This window comes from Citrus clementina, unplaced genomic scaffold (genome assembly GCF_000493195.1).
Source record: "Citrus clementina cultivar Clemenules unplaced genomic scaffold, Citrus_clementina_v1.0 scaffold_2, whole genome shotgun sequence".
In the NCBI taxonomy this organism is placed as follows: domain Eukaryota; kingdom Viridiplantae; phylum Streptophyta; class Magnoliopsida; order Sapindales; family Rutaceae; genus Citrus; species Citrus x clementina.
This window is the reverse complement of record NW_006262688.1, coordinates 18,526,159-18,543,255: the sequence shown is the minus strand read 5'-3', so window position 1 is coordinate 18,543,255 and position 17,097 is coordinate 18,526,159.

The window sequence follows — 17,097 nt, the reverse complement described above, 5'->3', positions numbered from 1 at the left end:
GCCATTATTCAAAATAACTTGACCCCCTACACAAAATGTTTGCCACATGTTGAATTTGCTTACAATAGAACTGTCCATTCAGCTACTAAATTCTCACCATTTGAGATTGTATATGGTTTTAATCCATTAACTCCTTTGGATTTATTACCTTTACCTATTGATGAACGTGCTAGTATGGATGATAAAAAGAAAGCTGAATTTGTCAAGCAATTGCATGAGAGAACACGTCAACACATAGAAAAGCGAACTGAACAATATGCTACTCAAGCCAACAAAGGACGTAAGCAAGTGGTTTTTCAGCCTGGAGATTGGGTTTGGGTGCATATGAGAAAGGAGAGGTTCCCAGCACAAAGGCGTTCCAAGTTACTTCCAAGGGGAGATGGTCCATTTCAAGTGGTTGCACGGATCAATGACAATGCCTACAAATTGGATCTTCCTGGTGAGTATAATGTGAGTGCTACTTTCAATGTTTCTGATCTTTCTCCTTTCGATGTAGGTGAAGATTCGAGGACGAATCCTTTTGAAGAGGGGGGGAATGATGAGAACCATCAAGGGACCATTAAAACTTCAAGTGATCCTTTGCACATTCATGGAGGCCCAATTACAAGAGCAAGAGCCAAAAAGATGCAAACTGCTTTAAATGGATTAATTGAGAAAATATGGATTGAAAATGCAATTCAAGATGCAAGACATCATGAATTGGGCTTGAAGAGAAGACAAGGCATTGTGGGCATTATTCAAGTCATTGGGCAGCCAAATACACAAGTTGTATCAAATGCAGAAAGGTCAAATTCGGAATAAAAACTGTATTGATTGAGCCAGAATTAAAATGCAAGCTATATACCGTTGGAAAGATAATTAAGTTAGCTTTCCAATAAAGTTTACAAAGCTGGATTTGGAGTTCTCTAGAAGGAGTTATGACCAATTCTTTACAGCTTGTTCAGACTTGGGATTTTCAACGAATCCTTTGTTTTTCAACTTATTTGTTTGTTTTGTTTCAAGTTTGTCAATGATAGCATTAATTATAGTAGGCTAGCATTAAGTTTGTCAAAGATAGCATTGATCATGGTGGGTTGGTGAAGACTTTTGAAACATCTTTTGACAAACTTACTTGGAGGGTTGTTCCAATGTTTCCATTTGTATTTTTAGGATCTTGGGTTCCTTTTAGCCTATTTAAATTCAGCAACCTTGGTATGTAAGGAGATTAAATGTTATTTTGAATTTGAAAGATTATCTTTCTTTGGTTCTTTTGAGAACTAGTGAACTTATCAAGAATTTACATTCTTGTGGTGTTCCAAATTTAGACTTATCACTCACCTTCTCATCTTTTTCTTGAGTGTGGCGTCAATACCCTTCTCTATACCTTTGGTTCATGTTTTCTTAAGCATTGGGTCAAGGTTTTTGTTTGCCATAAATCTGTTTAGAACTTTCTTGGGAAGTTGAAACTACAAATTAATTGTAGGATTGAAAGTTTCATTGTGGAATTCGTATCACATCTCATAAATGGAGAGAGAGACTTACTGAAATGTCTGCTTGGATTGACCTCCAAATGCTAAGGCCCGGAGCAACGACTCAATCAGTCCTTAGAGAATTTGCTACTCATTTTACGGGTGCTCTAAGAGATTGATTTCATTCTTTAGGCCAATACAGACAATTACAGTTTTTTCAATTACCCGAAGTCTCAAGTGCCCTTGCGGTTATTCATGAACAATTCCTTGGAGACCCCTCTGCAGTTTTTGAAGCAGCACGACGAGACTATCTCAACATGAAATGCTGCTCACTCAATGCTAAGGATCTTGACTTTCATTACAAACGAATGTCCTTGCTGTTCTATAAGCTTAATGGCTTCAATGAGCCAACATTAAAGCATGTCTTTCTGGCTTCCCTTCCAGAAGAGCTCCAACCCGATATACAACGGCAACTCACCGCCTCCAATCTCAACCTTGACAACCTCTCTCTTGGCAAAATCTTCCAGATTGCCGAAATATGCCTTGACAAACTTTGCGAGCAGAAATAGTTTTTCAAAGAACTGTTGAGAGATACCGAACCATTCAGGAGTACCTGCAAAAAGCCCTATTTACAAATCAAATATAAAAAGAAAAAGGATTGTGATTGCAGTTATAAGAAGAAAAGGCATTTTCGGAAATTCAAAAATCTGGCAGTTTCATCCAAACCCCGTAGGTCCAGAAAGCCTTACCGATTCTTCAGAAAAAAATCATCTTCCTCCAGAGAATTCAAACGAAAATCATCAAGCAGATGTTTCATCTACAAAGAGGAAAGGTCATTATGCTAAAAGATTGTCCTAACAAACGAGAGAAATCCATCTGGCTAGTCGAACATCTTCAAGCCACTACAAACTACTCTCCCGCGACGGATGAACTGGAATTCTATTTCTCTGAGCAAGATGAACCCAATGATGAAACCGTGTTCGCATTACAAAATTCCTCTGATGACTCAGACAATGATGTGTCTCAAGTTATCTTCCACCAACAATTACTATCCCTTGACACTACTGTTCCTATACCCTCCATCAAACTCCATATCTTGCCCTCAAAATTCCAAAGGCCCATTCCAGCAATTGGTCTCATAGATACTGGCACCTAATGTAGCATGTTAAACCCCAATATCCTTCCATCTAAATACTGGACAAAGTACGAAGAAAATTTCAAGGCCGTTAATGGCAAATTTTTCACTACCTCTTTGATTACCAACAAACCTATTGGTATTCAAATATTCCCAAATTGTGTCATTTGGACCAAGGTTATCGGTTCAACCCTTCCTAATAAGGATATCTTGTTAGGATTTGACATACTTCACCAAATCACACACCTCCAAATCATTCCCACTGGAATCCGAGTCAAGTCCATGTTCAAACCATTCACATACATTCTGAAACTCTACAATTTGTCTGACACTCCCCAGTCCTACCAGGATATTTCATCCCATCTTTTGCGTTTCTGTGCAGAGTCCCATTCTGAGTTCACCCATCCAACTCCATTGTGGAAAAACCCATCTTTCTTCATTAAGTTACCTTTCAAACTCAATGAAGACATTAACCCGACTAAAGCTACTCATCCAGGAATGAGTCCTTGTAACTTACTCCTAAGCCCAAAAAGAATGTTCACAACTTTTAGCTCAAGGTCTAATCGAGCCCACAAGTTCTCAATGGGCTTGCCAAGCCTTTTATGTTGAAAAGCATTATGAACTTGTCAGAGGAAAGAAACGCTTAGTCATTGACTATCAGCCGCTAAATATGTTTTTGCAAGATGACAAATTTCCTTTGCCCCGACGACAAAGTATGTTTACTTTTCTCAAAAATGCCTAGATTTTTTCCAAATTTGATTTAAAATCAGGTTTTTGGCAATTAGGCATTGAACCCTCGAAGCGTTACAAAACTGCCTTTTGTATCCCAAATGCCCATTATCAATGGACAGTCCTTCCCTTCAGCCTCAAAACTGCCCTATCCATTTTTCAAAAATACATGGTCAAAATCTTTCACCCTATCCTGCATCATGCATTAATTTACATTGATGATATCTTGCTTTTTTCATGTCAAAAAATAAGGTCCTCCCAAACAAGCACCTCCTCCGACTCAAAACTTGGTTCTCGAAATATGACTTCACAGTCCAGCATATAAAAGGAGACCTAAACCTCATATCTGATCTCTTGTCCCGACCTTCATCTTCATCCTTAAGAGTCTTTTTTACCTCAGTTCCATTCATCTTCATGGCTCCTACTCTACCCAATACAGCTTTAACAAAAAAGTCCTTCCCTTGCAATCTCACTTTCTCCTGTCCTTATCAAATCCAAGATTTTGTAAAGAATTTATTTTTTGATTTTTCATGAATATATATCGCACCCAGACATCAAGATCACCTCTTTCTTACAGGCCTAAAGATCAATCCCTCCAGGGATGTCACAGAAGATGAATTATGATATATATGGTGTCTTATCATCTTATACGCCACCAAACTGATCTTTCTTGTACAACATAAATGTACGTGGCGTTGTTCTACCAAATCTACGATAGCACAAGTCTGTCCTTAGGGCCAGTAGGCTGCAAGTTCTGGTTTCCAACCGATATACATATAGGTGCAGCAAAACCTAAAACGCTTCTTTAGAGGTTATATAACCCAAAACAGACTTTCCTTAGTCTTAAAATAGGGTACCAAACCATTCAAGAAATCATCATAAGTTTTCTGATGCACAGGATCCTTACTGGAAGGCAAGTGCAGAGCATACTTCCTTAAGTTTTCAAAATGAACAAATTCAATTCTTTATTCTTTTTCTTTCTTTAGATCTTCATTTGCAGAGAGAGAGAAGAGAGTTTAGAAATTCAAGGTTTTATGAAAACACACGAGCGTTTATTTCTTGGAAACTTCTCTATCTTACAAACGAGGGGAGAATCCTTTATATAGGAGAATTCTCGGGGAGATAGGATAGGACCCCTATCTTTTACAAAAGCAAAAGTAAAAGGTACATTATGACACGACTTTAATTATTACAAAGTGACAAAGTGGGCTTTAATGATTAAAGCATGACTTTGACAAAAGTAAAGCTTAAAGTAAAAGCAAACTTTAATAATTATACATGACAAAAATATAAAGTGAAACATAATTATTACAACAAGACAAACTACTTTATGGAGAGCGGAGATCCATGTAGTCGTCTTCAGATGAGCTGTCGGTTTCATCGAGATCAGTGTCACGAGAGGTTGGTAGGAAAAAGGTTTTGGAGAGCTTTGGATACTTACAGTGGGGACCACGGCAAGGTGGATAAGGGCAATCTTTTCAACATCCTGGTTTGTAGGGTGATGATTGGGACTTAGGACTTGGCATTTGAGTGGCCTTGTCAACTTTGGAGGGTTGAGATGATGATCCTAGGTCATACATGGTTGGTTGTGGAAACTGTTGGAGATGTTGGCTGAGGGGAAGGAATTATTCCCACGGGTCTTGTGAGTCTTGTTAAAGGAAATCAGTGTAGTCTGATTTTTCTTCTTTGATGATGATTCCTGTGGACTTTGGTTTGGATATGGCAGATGGAGTAGGGATCATTATGAGGTCATGTTGTGGACCTAAAAAGGTGTGGAAGATATCTTTGTGTAGTGGGGTTTGGTGGTTTAATTGACACAGATAGTTGTGCAGGTTGGATTAGATTTCATTGTCAATGACAGATGGGTGAGGGGTGGTAAACCATTCATAGACCTGGTCTTGAGTCCAAAAGAGATTTGTGCTTTAAAGGCAGGCATACGTTCAAGATTGTAAGTTTCTGACAGTTGCTGTAGCTTCTTTCTCCACCATGGGATGGGGGAAAACCATTCAAGTAATGTCCAGGTAAGAGAGGTGGCTTTGTCAGGATTAAGAAGATGTTCCAAAGTGGGAGTAATTGATAGGACTAACTTGGTTGCGTAAAGGACAGTTAGGCACCAGATGTACCATAACACATCTTCAGTGGTTTCTCTGGATGGATCAAGGGTTAAACCTGTAAGAAACAGATTTTCTGGGTGGAAGGTGGAAAATGGAAAGGAGTTTGTGACAAGGTAGGATTTCATGAAGAAGCAAAAAACAGCTTTCCTTGCAAACTCTTGGATGGAAAAAACAGAAGAAAAGTTTTTGTCAAAGGGAAAAGTTTTCTTGGTGAGGGCTTCTGGAGGTAGTGATGTAGCCATGGAGATTATCAGAAAGTGGTATGTTGTGGAAAACAGGGTGAGAGGTTTTTCTGGTTTTGAGAGTCTAGAGAGCATATCAAGGATGAGGTTCAGGGACCCTTTTATATGCTTAACCGAAAAATCATATTTGGAAAACCAATCTTTTAATCTGAGTAACATCTTTTCGGGAACAGTTTTACCTTTGAAATTGAGGATATTGGGGAAGGCTGAACTGTCCATTTGGATGAGAAAATGGTGTCCAATCAGATGGTACTCAAACTTTTTGATACCATTCTTTACCGCTAAGATTTCTTTAAACACGCTATGGTAATGCTTCTGTGTGTCAGAAAATTGTCCGCTAGCGTAAGCAATAAAGTGTTCTTTTCTATTGATTTCTTCGAGAAGGATGGCACCCCATGATTCATCACTTGCGGCCGTCTGCAATATGCACTTTCCATGAGTAATCAACTTTAAAGGAGGCAGATTTTGCGCAATTTGCTTGAGGGTAGTGACAGCAATTGTGTGGTCAGCATTCCATTATGGGGGCTTCTTTTTCAATAAAGCCGAAAGGTGATGAGTGTAGTGATCCACATATGGGATGAAGTCTCTGATGTAATTGATGATGCCGAGAAACTGTTGAACTTGCTTTTTGGAAAGTTGCTGATTGGGAAAGTGAAGCAATTCTTGGGCAATGTGTTTTCTTGGCTGATAATGGCCATCTTTTATAATCATACCAAGGAATTCAATATTATTTGTAGCAATGGTGCTTTTCTTGGCTGATAACATGATTCCATGACTTTGGACAATATCATAGAATTGAGTTAACAGCTAGCGATGTTCCTCATGTGATCCTGAAAAAAGCAAGATATCATCAATATAAATCAATGCAAGATGCAGGATAGGCTGGAAGATTTGGACCATGGATTTTTGAAAAATGGATGGGGCAGTTTTGAGGCCGAAGGGAAGGACTGTCCATTGGAAATGGGCATTTCGGATACAAAAGGCAGTTTTGTAGCGCTCAGAAGGTTCAATGCCTAATTGCCAGAAACCTGATTTTAAATCAAATTTTGAAAAGATCTGGACATTTTTGAGAAAAGTAAACATGCTTTGTCGACGGGGCAAAGGAAATTTGTCATCTTGCAAAAACATGTTTAATGGCTAGTAATCAATGACTAGGCGTTTCTTTCCTCAAACAATTTCAGAATGCTTTTCAACATAAAAGGCTTGGCAAGCCCATTGAGAATTCGTGGGCTCAATTAGACCTTGTGCTAACAATTGGGAACATTCCTGTTGGGCTAGGAGTAAGTCAGAAGGACTCATTCCTGGGTGAGTAGCTTTGGTTGGGTTAATGTCTTCATTGAGTTTGAAAGGTAACTTAATGAAGAAAGACTTATTTTTCCACAATGGGTTTGGATGGGTGAACTCAGAATGGGACTCTGGACAGAAACTCAAAAGTTTGATTGAAATATCTTGGTAGGACTGGGGGGATTCAGACAGATTGTAGAGTTTCAGAATGTCTGTGAAAGATTTGAACATGGATTTGACTCGAATTCTAGTGGGAATGATTTGGAGGTGTTTGATCTGATGAAGGATGTCAAAGCCTAACAAGATGTCCTTATTAGGAAGGGTTGAACCGATAATCTTTGTCCAAATGACGCAATTGGGGAAAATTTGAATACCAATGGGTTTTTTGGTAATCAGAGAGGTGGTGAACAGTTTGCCGTTGACAGCTTTGAAATGTTCGTCATATTCTATCCAGTATTCTGGTGGAAGAATACGTGGGTTTAACATGCTGCGTTGGGTGCCAGTGTCTATGAGACTAATTGCTGGAACGGGCCTTTGGAATTTTGAGGGCAAGATCTGAAGTTTGATGGAAGGTATAAGAACAGTAATGTCAAGGGATAGTAACTGTTGGTGGAAAATGACTTGGGACTGATCACTGTCGGAGTCATCAGAGGAGTTCTACAGTGCGAACACTGTTTCATCATTAGGGTCATCCTGTTCAGAGAAATAGAATTCTAGTTCATCCTTTTCTGGAGAGTAATCTGTAGTGGCTTGAAGATGCTCAACTAACCGAATAGATTTTTCTTGCTTGTGGGGACAATCTTTGGCAAAATGACTAATCACAACCAATTTTACCTTTTTTGCCTCTGAATAATTGTGGCAGTAAAATATGAACTCCATTTTCTTCTCCCATTCAAGGTATGCTTCTGGGTCGAATTTTCCTTGAAAAGATGGGATTTTCATCTTTATGCCACTCAATCTATCATCTTTATTCCTAGCTCTCCTATCTCGTCCATCTCTCTTATAACTACTCACTGAGCCCTCCCCTTCATTATACTCATCCTTATAATAGTCATCAATCTCTCCTCTAGTTGGAACTCTTTCTCTTCTATGTGCTTGGGGAATAGGTTGTGGCTGGCCTGCACATGTGTTCTCCACTTGATCCAAATGCTCGTGTATGAGCTCTCATCCTTCTCATCTCTCCCATCAATGCTTGAATTTGTAAATTCTGAGTAGTTGACATGGCTAACATCTGCAAAAGAAAATTAGAAATAACGTGGAAAGGACCTCACCTCACTCTCTTACGTGTTTTACTCAAGAAAATGACTCACTCAATTCCACTCGTGTTTCACTCAAATTAATTGGGTTTTACCCTCTAATACGCTCACACTCTCTTGCCTTTTTCCACTCGTAGTAATTCTCACTCGGTTCTTATCAAACTAATCAAAGCAATATTAGGATTTTAGCAGTAATTCACAAAGATTACACTAAGGAGACTTAAATTTCAAGAGTAAGAAGGCACTGCGTATGTAAAGTCGAGTTTTTATTTTGGGCAAAATTTTCACCTATGTGGTAAGACCCGTTTTAGACTTCCAAGACACAAATAATAGAAAAATAAAAGATTTTAAGAGGGGATTCTCTCCATTTTTTTTTAGGAAAAGGAATAGGTAAAACTCGGTGATTAAAGGATAATTAAACCACAAGGATGCAAAATTGATTTAAAAAAAAAAAGAAACCCAAAAATACTGTTCACGTAAATATCATTCACGTGGCACTATTCACGACTCTTATTTTCTTTTTGATACTAGAACAAGGATGAAAAAATCAAACAGGAATGAAACACAAAGATAAATGGATCTGACCTTGGTGCCTAGGCTCTAATTCCAAATGATAAGAACCTCGTCAAGAACTTATGCGACTCTAATCACCAGGAATTGCATGGAACCTCGACCTAATGCTTAATGAAAGCATGAACCTTTGTATATGAAGATGCCACAATCAGCTATGGATGATTTGATAGATACGTTAAGAGTTTGGACGCCACAGAAATCCAATAAGTTCAAAGAGTTTGTAAAGAACAAAAGAGAATTAACTCTCTCACCAATTGCATCAAAATTGATATAAGGTTGGTTACAAGAATTTTTGGAAATAAATCCTAAATAAAAAATCCAATCAGAATAAGAATCTAAACTATCAAATTATAATCCTAATCTAAGTGAACAAGAAAGAATCTAAATCAAATTAGAATCCTAATCTAAGTAAATAGGAAAGAATGTAAATCAAATCAGGATCCTAATTGGTTTAAATGCCTTACATCAATTAAAATGGAAACTAGGCGATTAAAATAGAAATAACTGATTTGTTTCCCTAATAGCCTCCTCAAGAAACAGGAAAATATTTGAAAAAGGAAAATAATACATATCCTGCCATAACGTGCAAGCCAACTCCCTATTTCATGGAAGTGATTATTTGGAAACTTCAAAATCATGAATCATGCATTTATCTTGTGCGATTCCTTCAATGGGCCTTTACATATTTGATTAAGCCCAAGTTGGTTGAATAAATCCATTAAGTGCTTCTTTGAATTTCTTTGCTCGAGCTCTTGTAACTGGTCCGGCGGGAACTTGAATAGGATATGAATATGCCTCATCCCACGTGCTTGTGATAGTTTTATCCTTAATGTCATCAAATACACTTTTAGCTCCTGAGGATGATCACTGCTTAATGATATCTATTCTACCAATAAGCTACTCAACTTTCAATTAGGAGCCAGACCTTGAGTTCTTTGTTGAGCTACAGTTGCGCACGCTGAGTTGCCAGATGAGCAGGAGGAGCATGATTTGGATACGGATGTGAGGGCTTGATGTAACAGCTACTTAGCGAGGTTCGCAGTTTTTCGCTTCAGTAGCAGCGGCTTGCGTCTCTCTTAGATCAGCAACAGAAGCTTTGTGATGGTCAAAGACGCATCCTCACTGCCCTTGGTTTCCCTTCCACTACCTCCTTAGCTTATCTTTATGTGTTTTATGTTTTCTTCTGTTTCACACGTACATTTCTCATCTCATTTTGTATTTTGGATGATATAACTATGTCGTATGTACTCTTTTAGCTTTTATAATGGTATTTGGATTGCTTGATGATTTTGATAATTACTGATTATATGCATGTTGTTTATTGGGTTGACAATTGTTTTGTGTTGTTGGATTGCTGAGGTTAAGATAATTTGATTTTGTTCTTGGAGTTGAGTTGGTTTGAGATTATATGGAGGTGTCTTTAACTATTTTTGTATTTGAGGATATGCTCATTTTTAAGGGGAGATTTTATTGAAATTTCTGCTCACACAAAATGGGTAATATCTGCACTTCTATCTTTAGCCTTTTCCATTTTTTTTCTTTTTAATGATGAAGGGGGAGATATATATCTTTGTTATGATAAAATATTGTTGGATGTATATACTTTTGGTTGGCCATATACTAAGGGGGAGCACATACTTAGAGGGAGTGAAATTGCATAATCTTGTAATGCAAAAAGGGGGAGATTGTTAACCTATATGTTTTATCATCATCAAAATTGTTAACTTATATGTTTAATAATTTTGATGATGATAACAAACAAGTTTTAAATCGATAAGTCTGAAAATTTTGATAATAGGATTAGAATTTTTTTAAGTCGTATAATATTCGAAGCATAGAATAATCTTCTGGAAATAAAAAAATAAATGTTAATGACTAAACAGTGAATTTTCAAGGTTAAATAAATTCTAAGAAGACGGTGAACCATTTATTAGAAAACGGCAAACCGATACCATTCCAAAATGTAACAATTCGATAACGGTGAACCGTTGATGGATAATGGTAATCCGATTGCATTCTAGAGAGTAAGTTTCCAAATAACGGTAAACAATTTAGGAACAACGGTAATTCAATTGCATTCTAGAGAGCAAGTTTCAAGATAACAGCAAACCGTTTATTGATAATGGTGAACCGATTGCATTCCAGAGAGCAAGTTTCAGATAACGGTAAACCGTTTATTGATAACAGTAAACCGATCAATGTCCAGAGAGCAATCATCTTCCAAACGGTAAACTGTTTATGTCAAATGGATAATTGATACATTTGGACAATATTCTGGAACGATAACGGTAATCCGATATCTTGATAATGGCGATCTGATAAATGCAAAACGGCAATCTGATTATGTGCAAAATGTCAACAATGGGTAGTTTTCAACTCAAACTATAAAATGGCTCAATCAAATATAAACAAAAGGAGATCCAACCATTTTCATTGAGCTTGCTATTGAGTACACAACTATTATTGAGCTTCAAACTTGATTTTATTTCATTTATTCACACTTTGAGCTATCATTTGTAATAAAACACATTGTTGGGATACACTTGGGTTAAGAGATTGTGGATAATCTCAATTGTAAGTATGGTTAAATCCTCAAGCCCGGTGAGCTTGGAGGCATTAACATAGGCACGGTTGGCCGAACCACATAAAAATCACGTGATTGCTCTCTTTTACCCTACCTTTTTATTTTTGATTGCACATTTATTTGTTTATTTCGAAATTGATAGCTTTGTTTAAATTGCATCAAGGCTCTTAGTTGATAAAATTATTAGAAACTCAATTCACCCCCCTCTTGGGTTGCCTTGTTAATATTTCAAGCACCATATTTATTAGAGAGAAAACTCCCCTCTAGTATTTTATGGGTCATTTTAATAAAATGTTGAAAGATAGTGCATCTAAGCCATTTAGTGGATCATCTTGCCATGTTGTCAACATAAGGATAATTATTGTCTGACATAACATGCTCTTCACACCACATTTATGAATTCAAGAACTTGGAGGGCATCAACCGAACAAATAACTTGTCTGATGCTTCATCATTGAGTAGTTATCCAAATTTGAACTCTACTCATCATCATTATGATTATGATTGTGCTGTTCCAAGTTTCATGAATGTATACCCACCATTCCTTAGAATGACTTCTTCTGAATGGCTTCGTCAGTACAGAGAAAACCACAATCTTGACTGGACCAATAGCTATTCATGTCCCCTTCATCATTACGCTCCCAGGAACTCAAGCAACTTCCATAATCAAGATGCTTCCATGCTCAATCTTCGTGATCATTGGCAAGTTCTGCTGGCTTCAAACCAAATGATTTATCCTAAGAGCCAATTATTGCATTCGGGTTTTCCCCAAGTTCATGCAGCAGATGAACATAGAAGAGATAAATTATTTCCTAATTACCAGAGGCCAACTACTTATGGCTATGGTGTTGCAACAGACTTTAGAGATGAGCCGCAACCTCTTTTGCAGTATCTTAAAGAGAGGTCCTTATATGGGAAACTGAAATGTTCATACATCATTAACTTGTTGATACAAGCACACAACACGATTGATGCTATTGTCGTAGACGTAAGATTGAATTTGATGAAAGTTAACCAAGTCTGTATTATGATTGCACGTCCTAGTGTGATATCTAAAATGGGTGTTCAAGGAAAGTTTTATAGAGAAAATCTAGCTGAAGCTGTCCACATATGTTGTATGGTTGTTTAATAATGATGTTAACACTATTACTAATCAAATTTTTATTTTGCTCTATCCTTCAATATCATAATTGACATCCACTGATGAACATGTACAACTGAAATTCCACATGTACAACAGATAGATAGAAGAACATCAGTAATAAGACTATGTTAGAAAGTACAATTGCAAGTAGCAAAAATTTAACCAAAAAATTAACTAATTTTACATAAAATTAAATCTGAATTTGATCTGAGATTAGTTTATTTATCTAGTCCAAACTGGTTTGCAATTATAGTATAAGAAAATGAGGAATGCTAATTCTAACTCTTTAAGTTTTGTCTTATTTTATTTATTCTTTGACATTATTATTAAGTACGGATAACAAATTTATTTCTTCAGGTGATGCCTCACCCTCTGGCACAATGAGCGTTTGATACCATATTTACTAGAGTAAGGATTATGGGGAGTGGAAATACCCCTTCATAAATTAATAAGAACTAAAAAGGAATATTATGCCCATGGTGAAGTGTTGAGTGTGAATCTAGAAACTTAAGCACCTCATTGACATAGTTTCATCTATAATTCATTCTTGCCATTTTATTTTAAATCTTAAGATAAAGAAATCTTCCAACCAATACACATATAAACTTGAAAAATTAACCTTACACATAATTAAATCTACCTTCTCATTGGATCAACACTTGTCACTATAAATCTATACTGCAATAGATTGTTAAGGGGTTTCTAGCCAACAATGGCATTATCTCTCGATTGAAGATGGTCATTGGCCTTTTTGTGTGTGTATTCTCCCTCCCCTAGTTTTTTAGAAAGAACTTAAGTGTTTATATATGCAATGCACTGGGATATTCCCATCACCATGCCAGCTAATGTAATTTCATTGGCTCTTTTCTCTCCCTAGGCAAGGACATGCTTAGAGAATTTGATTTGACTCATTATTCACACAATTTGTCTATATATTGTATTTGAATTTGGAAAGGTGGTCCAATGGCCTCTGTAAAGGCAGTCCTAAAGCTGCTAATGTGTCAAAGAGGACCAAATAGTCTAACTACTCTTGGGTGAGCATTTTTGACCTACGCCGTATGCATGTCAAGCAAAAGGAACCAGCCTCCAACCAAGAGAGATATGATGCCATTGTGTTAGCTATAGACCACCTACTAGCAACCAAATTCATTAAGGAGGCCATGTACCCTAATTGGCCATCTAATGTCGTCTTAGCCAAAAGATCAAATGGGAAATGACATAGGTATGTGAACTTCATGAAAGGATAGCTTCTTGCTCCTACGAATAAACTAGTTAGTTAATATAATTGCAGGTTATGAAATGCTTAGGTTTATAGATGTGTACCAGATCTAGATGTATGAATCCAACCAGAAAAAGCAACCTTCATGATTAACCGAGGGTTGTATTACTACAAGGTCATGTTGTTCAGTTTGAATGTAGGTGCCAACTACCAATGTCTGGTTAAGACAACATGCTATTGCTTTATGTAAGAGACTCCACATAAAAGAGGGTTTATCGTCCCATATTTGAAATGTGTAGGGAGTGAATAGGCAAATATGTAATGAGAGAAATACACAAGAGAATCTATGGCAGTCATTATGGCATGCATTTGCTAGCACAAAAAGCCTTCATCAGGGGTTTTATTGGCGCATGACATGAGAGTATGCTACAAGAATGATAAGGAACTCCATAAAGTTGTTTGTCTTGTTGCTTTCAATAAAGTAGTTTGTCTTGTTGTAATAATTATGTTTTACTTTATGGTTTTGTCTTGGCTTGCCTTACGCTTTGGCTTTTGCCAGTTGTAAAAGTCTTTGTAAGCATGCTTTATCTTTTGTCCATTTGTCCAAGTCTTGATCGGTGGGCTTGGCTTTCTAAAAAGGTGTGCTACAGGTCATGATCACTTGAGAAGTCATGATCTCAAGGATCCATGTTGTCGTATCTTTTACTTTTGAAAAAAGATAGGGGTCCTGTCCTATCTTCTCTGAGAATTCTCCTATATAAAGGATTCTCCCCTTGCTTGTAAGATATAGAAGTTTGAAGCAATAAACTCTCGTGTGCTTTTATCACTATGAATTTTTAAACCCCTCTCCTCTCTCTGCAAATGAAGCTCTCTAGAGAAAGAAAAAGAATAAAGAATTAAATTTGTTCATTTTGAAACTTAAGGAAGTATGCTCTGCACTTGCCTCTAGCAAGGATCCTGTGCATTAGAAAACTTATGATGATTTCTTATCTGGTTTGGTACCCTATTTTAGACTAAAAGAAAGTCTGTTTTGGGTTATATAACCCGAGATAAAAAATTATTTAAGAGTTTTCCTGATTCCCCATTTGAGTATATCGACGGGAAACCGACGACGTAAATTCCAGAGGTGATCCTGAATAGGCACTAGTCTGGTCTGCACTGTCGGATAACAAGTCTGTTTTTGGTTATATAACCCGAGATAAAAAATTATTTAAGAGTTTTCCTGATTCCCCATTTGAGTATATCGACGGGAAACCAACGACGTAAATTCCAGAGGTGATCCTGAATAAGCACTAGTCTGGTCTGCACTGTCGGATAACAAATCACGTACTTTCATATGGTATCAGAGCCAAGTGCTCCACAAGAGCCTCCTCGGCTCTCCTTTACCTATTCTTCAATGCTCATAGCTGTTCAGACAGACCAAGAAGATCTGCCCATTACAGGGTTCAATTCTGAAGGCTACTCTGTTTATCCAGCCAAGCATTCTGATACCCTCATGGTCTTAGCCGAATCTGACCAGATCCCAACCATAATCCAGATCCCAAGACAAATTCCCCGTCATGAGCTCATCAAGCCAAGACAAAACCATAAAGTAAAACATAATTATTACAACAAGACAAACTACTTTATTGAAAACAACAAGATAAACAACTTTATGGAGAGCGGAGATTCATGTAATCGTCTTCGGATGAGCTTTCAGTCTCATATGGATTGTCACAAAAGGTTTTGGAGAGCTTTGGATTCTTACGGTGGGGACCACGGTAAGGTGGATAAGGGGAATCTTTTCGGCATCCTAGTTTGGATGGTAAAGACTTAGGACTTGGTATTTGAGTGGCCTTGTCAACTTTGGAGGGTTATGATGGTTGAGATGATGATCTGGGTTCATGCATGGATGGCTGGGGAAACTGTTGAAGATGTTGACTTAAAGGAAGAAATTCTTCCCAGGGGTCTTGTGAGTCTTGGTAAAGAAAGTCGGTGTAGTCTGGTTTTTCTTCTTTGATGATAATTCCTATGGACTTTGGTTTGGATATGGCAGATGGAGTAGGGATCATGATGAGGTCATGTTGTGGACCTAAGGAGGTGTGGAAGATATCTTTGTGGGGCGGAGTTTGGTAGTTTAATTGACAAAGGTAGTTGTGCAGGGTGGATTGGATTTCATTTTCAATGACAGCTAGATGTGGTGCAGTGAACCATTCATATACCTGGTCTTGTGTCCAAAAGAGTTTTGTGTCTGGATGTTGGAAGTATGGCCTGTGAATGATAAAGACTGAGGTAAACATTTGTGCTTCTGAGGTAGGCATACGTTCAAGATTGTAAACCTCTGACAGTTGTTGCAGCTTCTTTCTCCACCATGGTATAGGGGAGAACCATTCAAGTAATGTCCAGGTAAGAGAGGTGGCTTTGTCGGGATTAAGGAGATGTTCCAAAGTGGGAGTAATGGGTAGGACCAACTTAGTGGCATAAAGGACTGTTAGGCACCAGATGTACCATAACACATCTTCAGTGGTTTCGCTGGATGGATCAAGGGTTAAACCTGTAAGGAATAGATTTTCTGGGTGGAAGGGGGAAAAAGGAAAAGGTTTTGTGACAAGGTAGGCTTTCATGAAGAAACGAAAAAGAGCTTTCTTTGCAAATTCTTGGATGGCATAAACAGAGGAAAAGTTTTTGTTAAAGGGAAAAGTTTTCTTGGTGAGAGCTTCTGGGGGTAATGATGTAGTCATGGAGATGATCGGAAAGTGGTATGTAGTGGAAAACAGGGTGAGAGGTTTTTCTAGTTTTGAGAGTCTGGATAGCATATCAGGGATGAGGTTTTGGGATCCCTTTATATGCTTGACCGAAAAGACATATTTGGAAAACCAATCTTTTAATCTGAGTAACATTTTTTCGGGAACAGTTTTACCTTTGAAATTAAGAATATTGGGGAAGGCTGAACTGTCCATACGGATGAGAAAATGGTGTCCAATCAGATGATACTCAAACTTTTTGATGCCATTCTTTATCGCTAAGATTTCTTTGAACACGCTATGGTAATGCTTTTGTGTGTCAGAAAATTGTCCACTAGCGTAAGCGATCAAGTGTTCTTTTCCATTGATTTCTTCAAGGAGGATGGCACCCCATGAGTCATCACTTACGTCTTTCTGCAATATGCGCTTTCCATCAGTAATCAACTTTAAAGGAGGTAGATTTTGCGCAATCTGTTTGAGAGTAGTGACAGCATTTGTGTGGTTAGCATTCCATTATGGGGGCTTCTTTTTCAATAAAGCCGAAAGGTGATGAGTGTAGTGATCCACATGTGGGATGAAGTCTCTGATGTAATTGATGATGCCGAGAAACTGTTGAACTTACTTTTTGGAAAGTTGCTGATCTGGA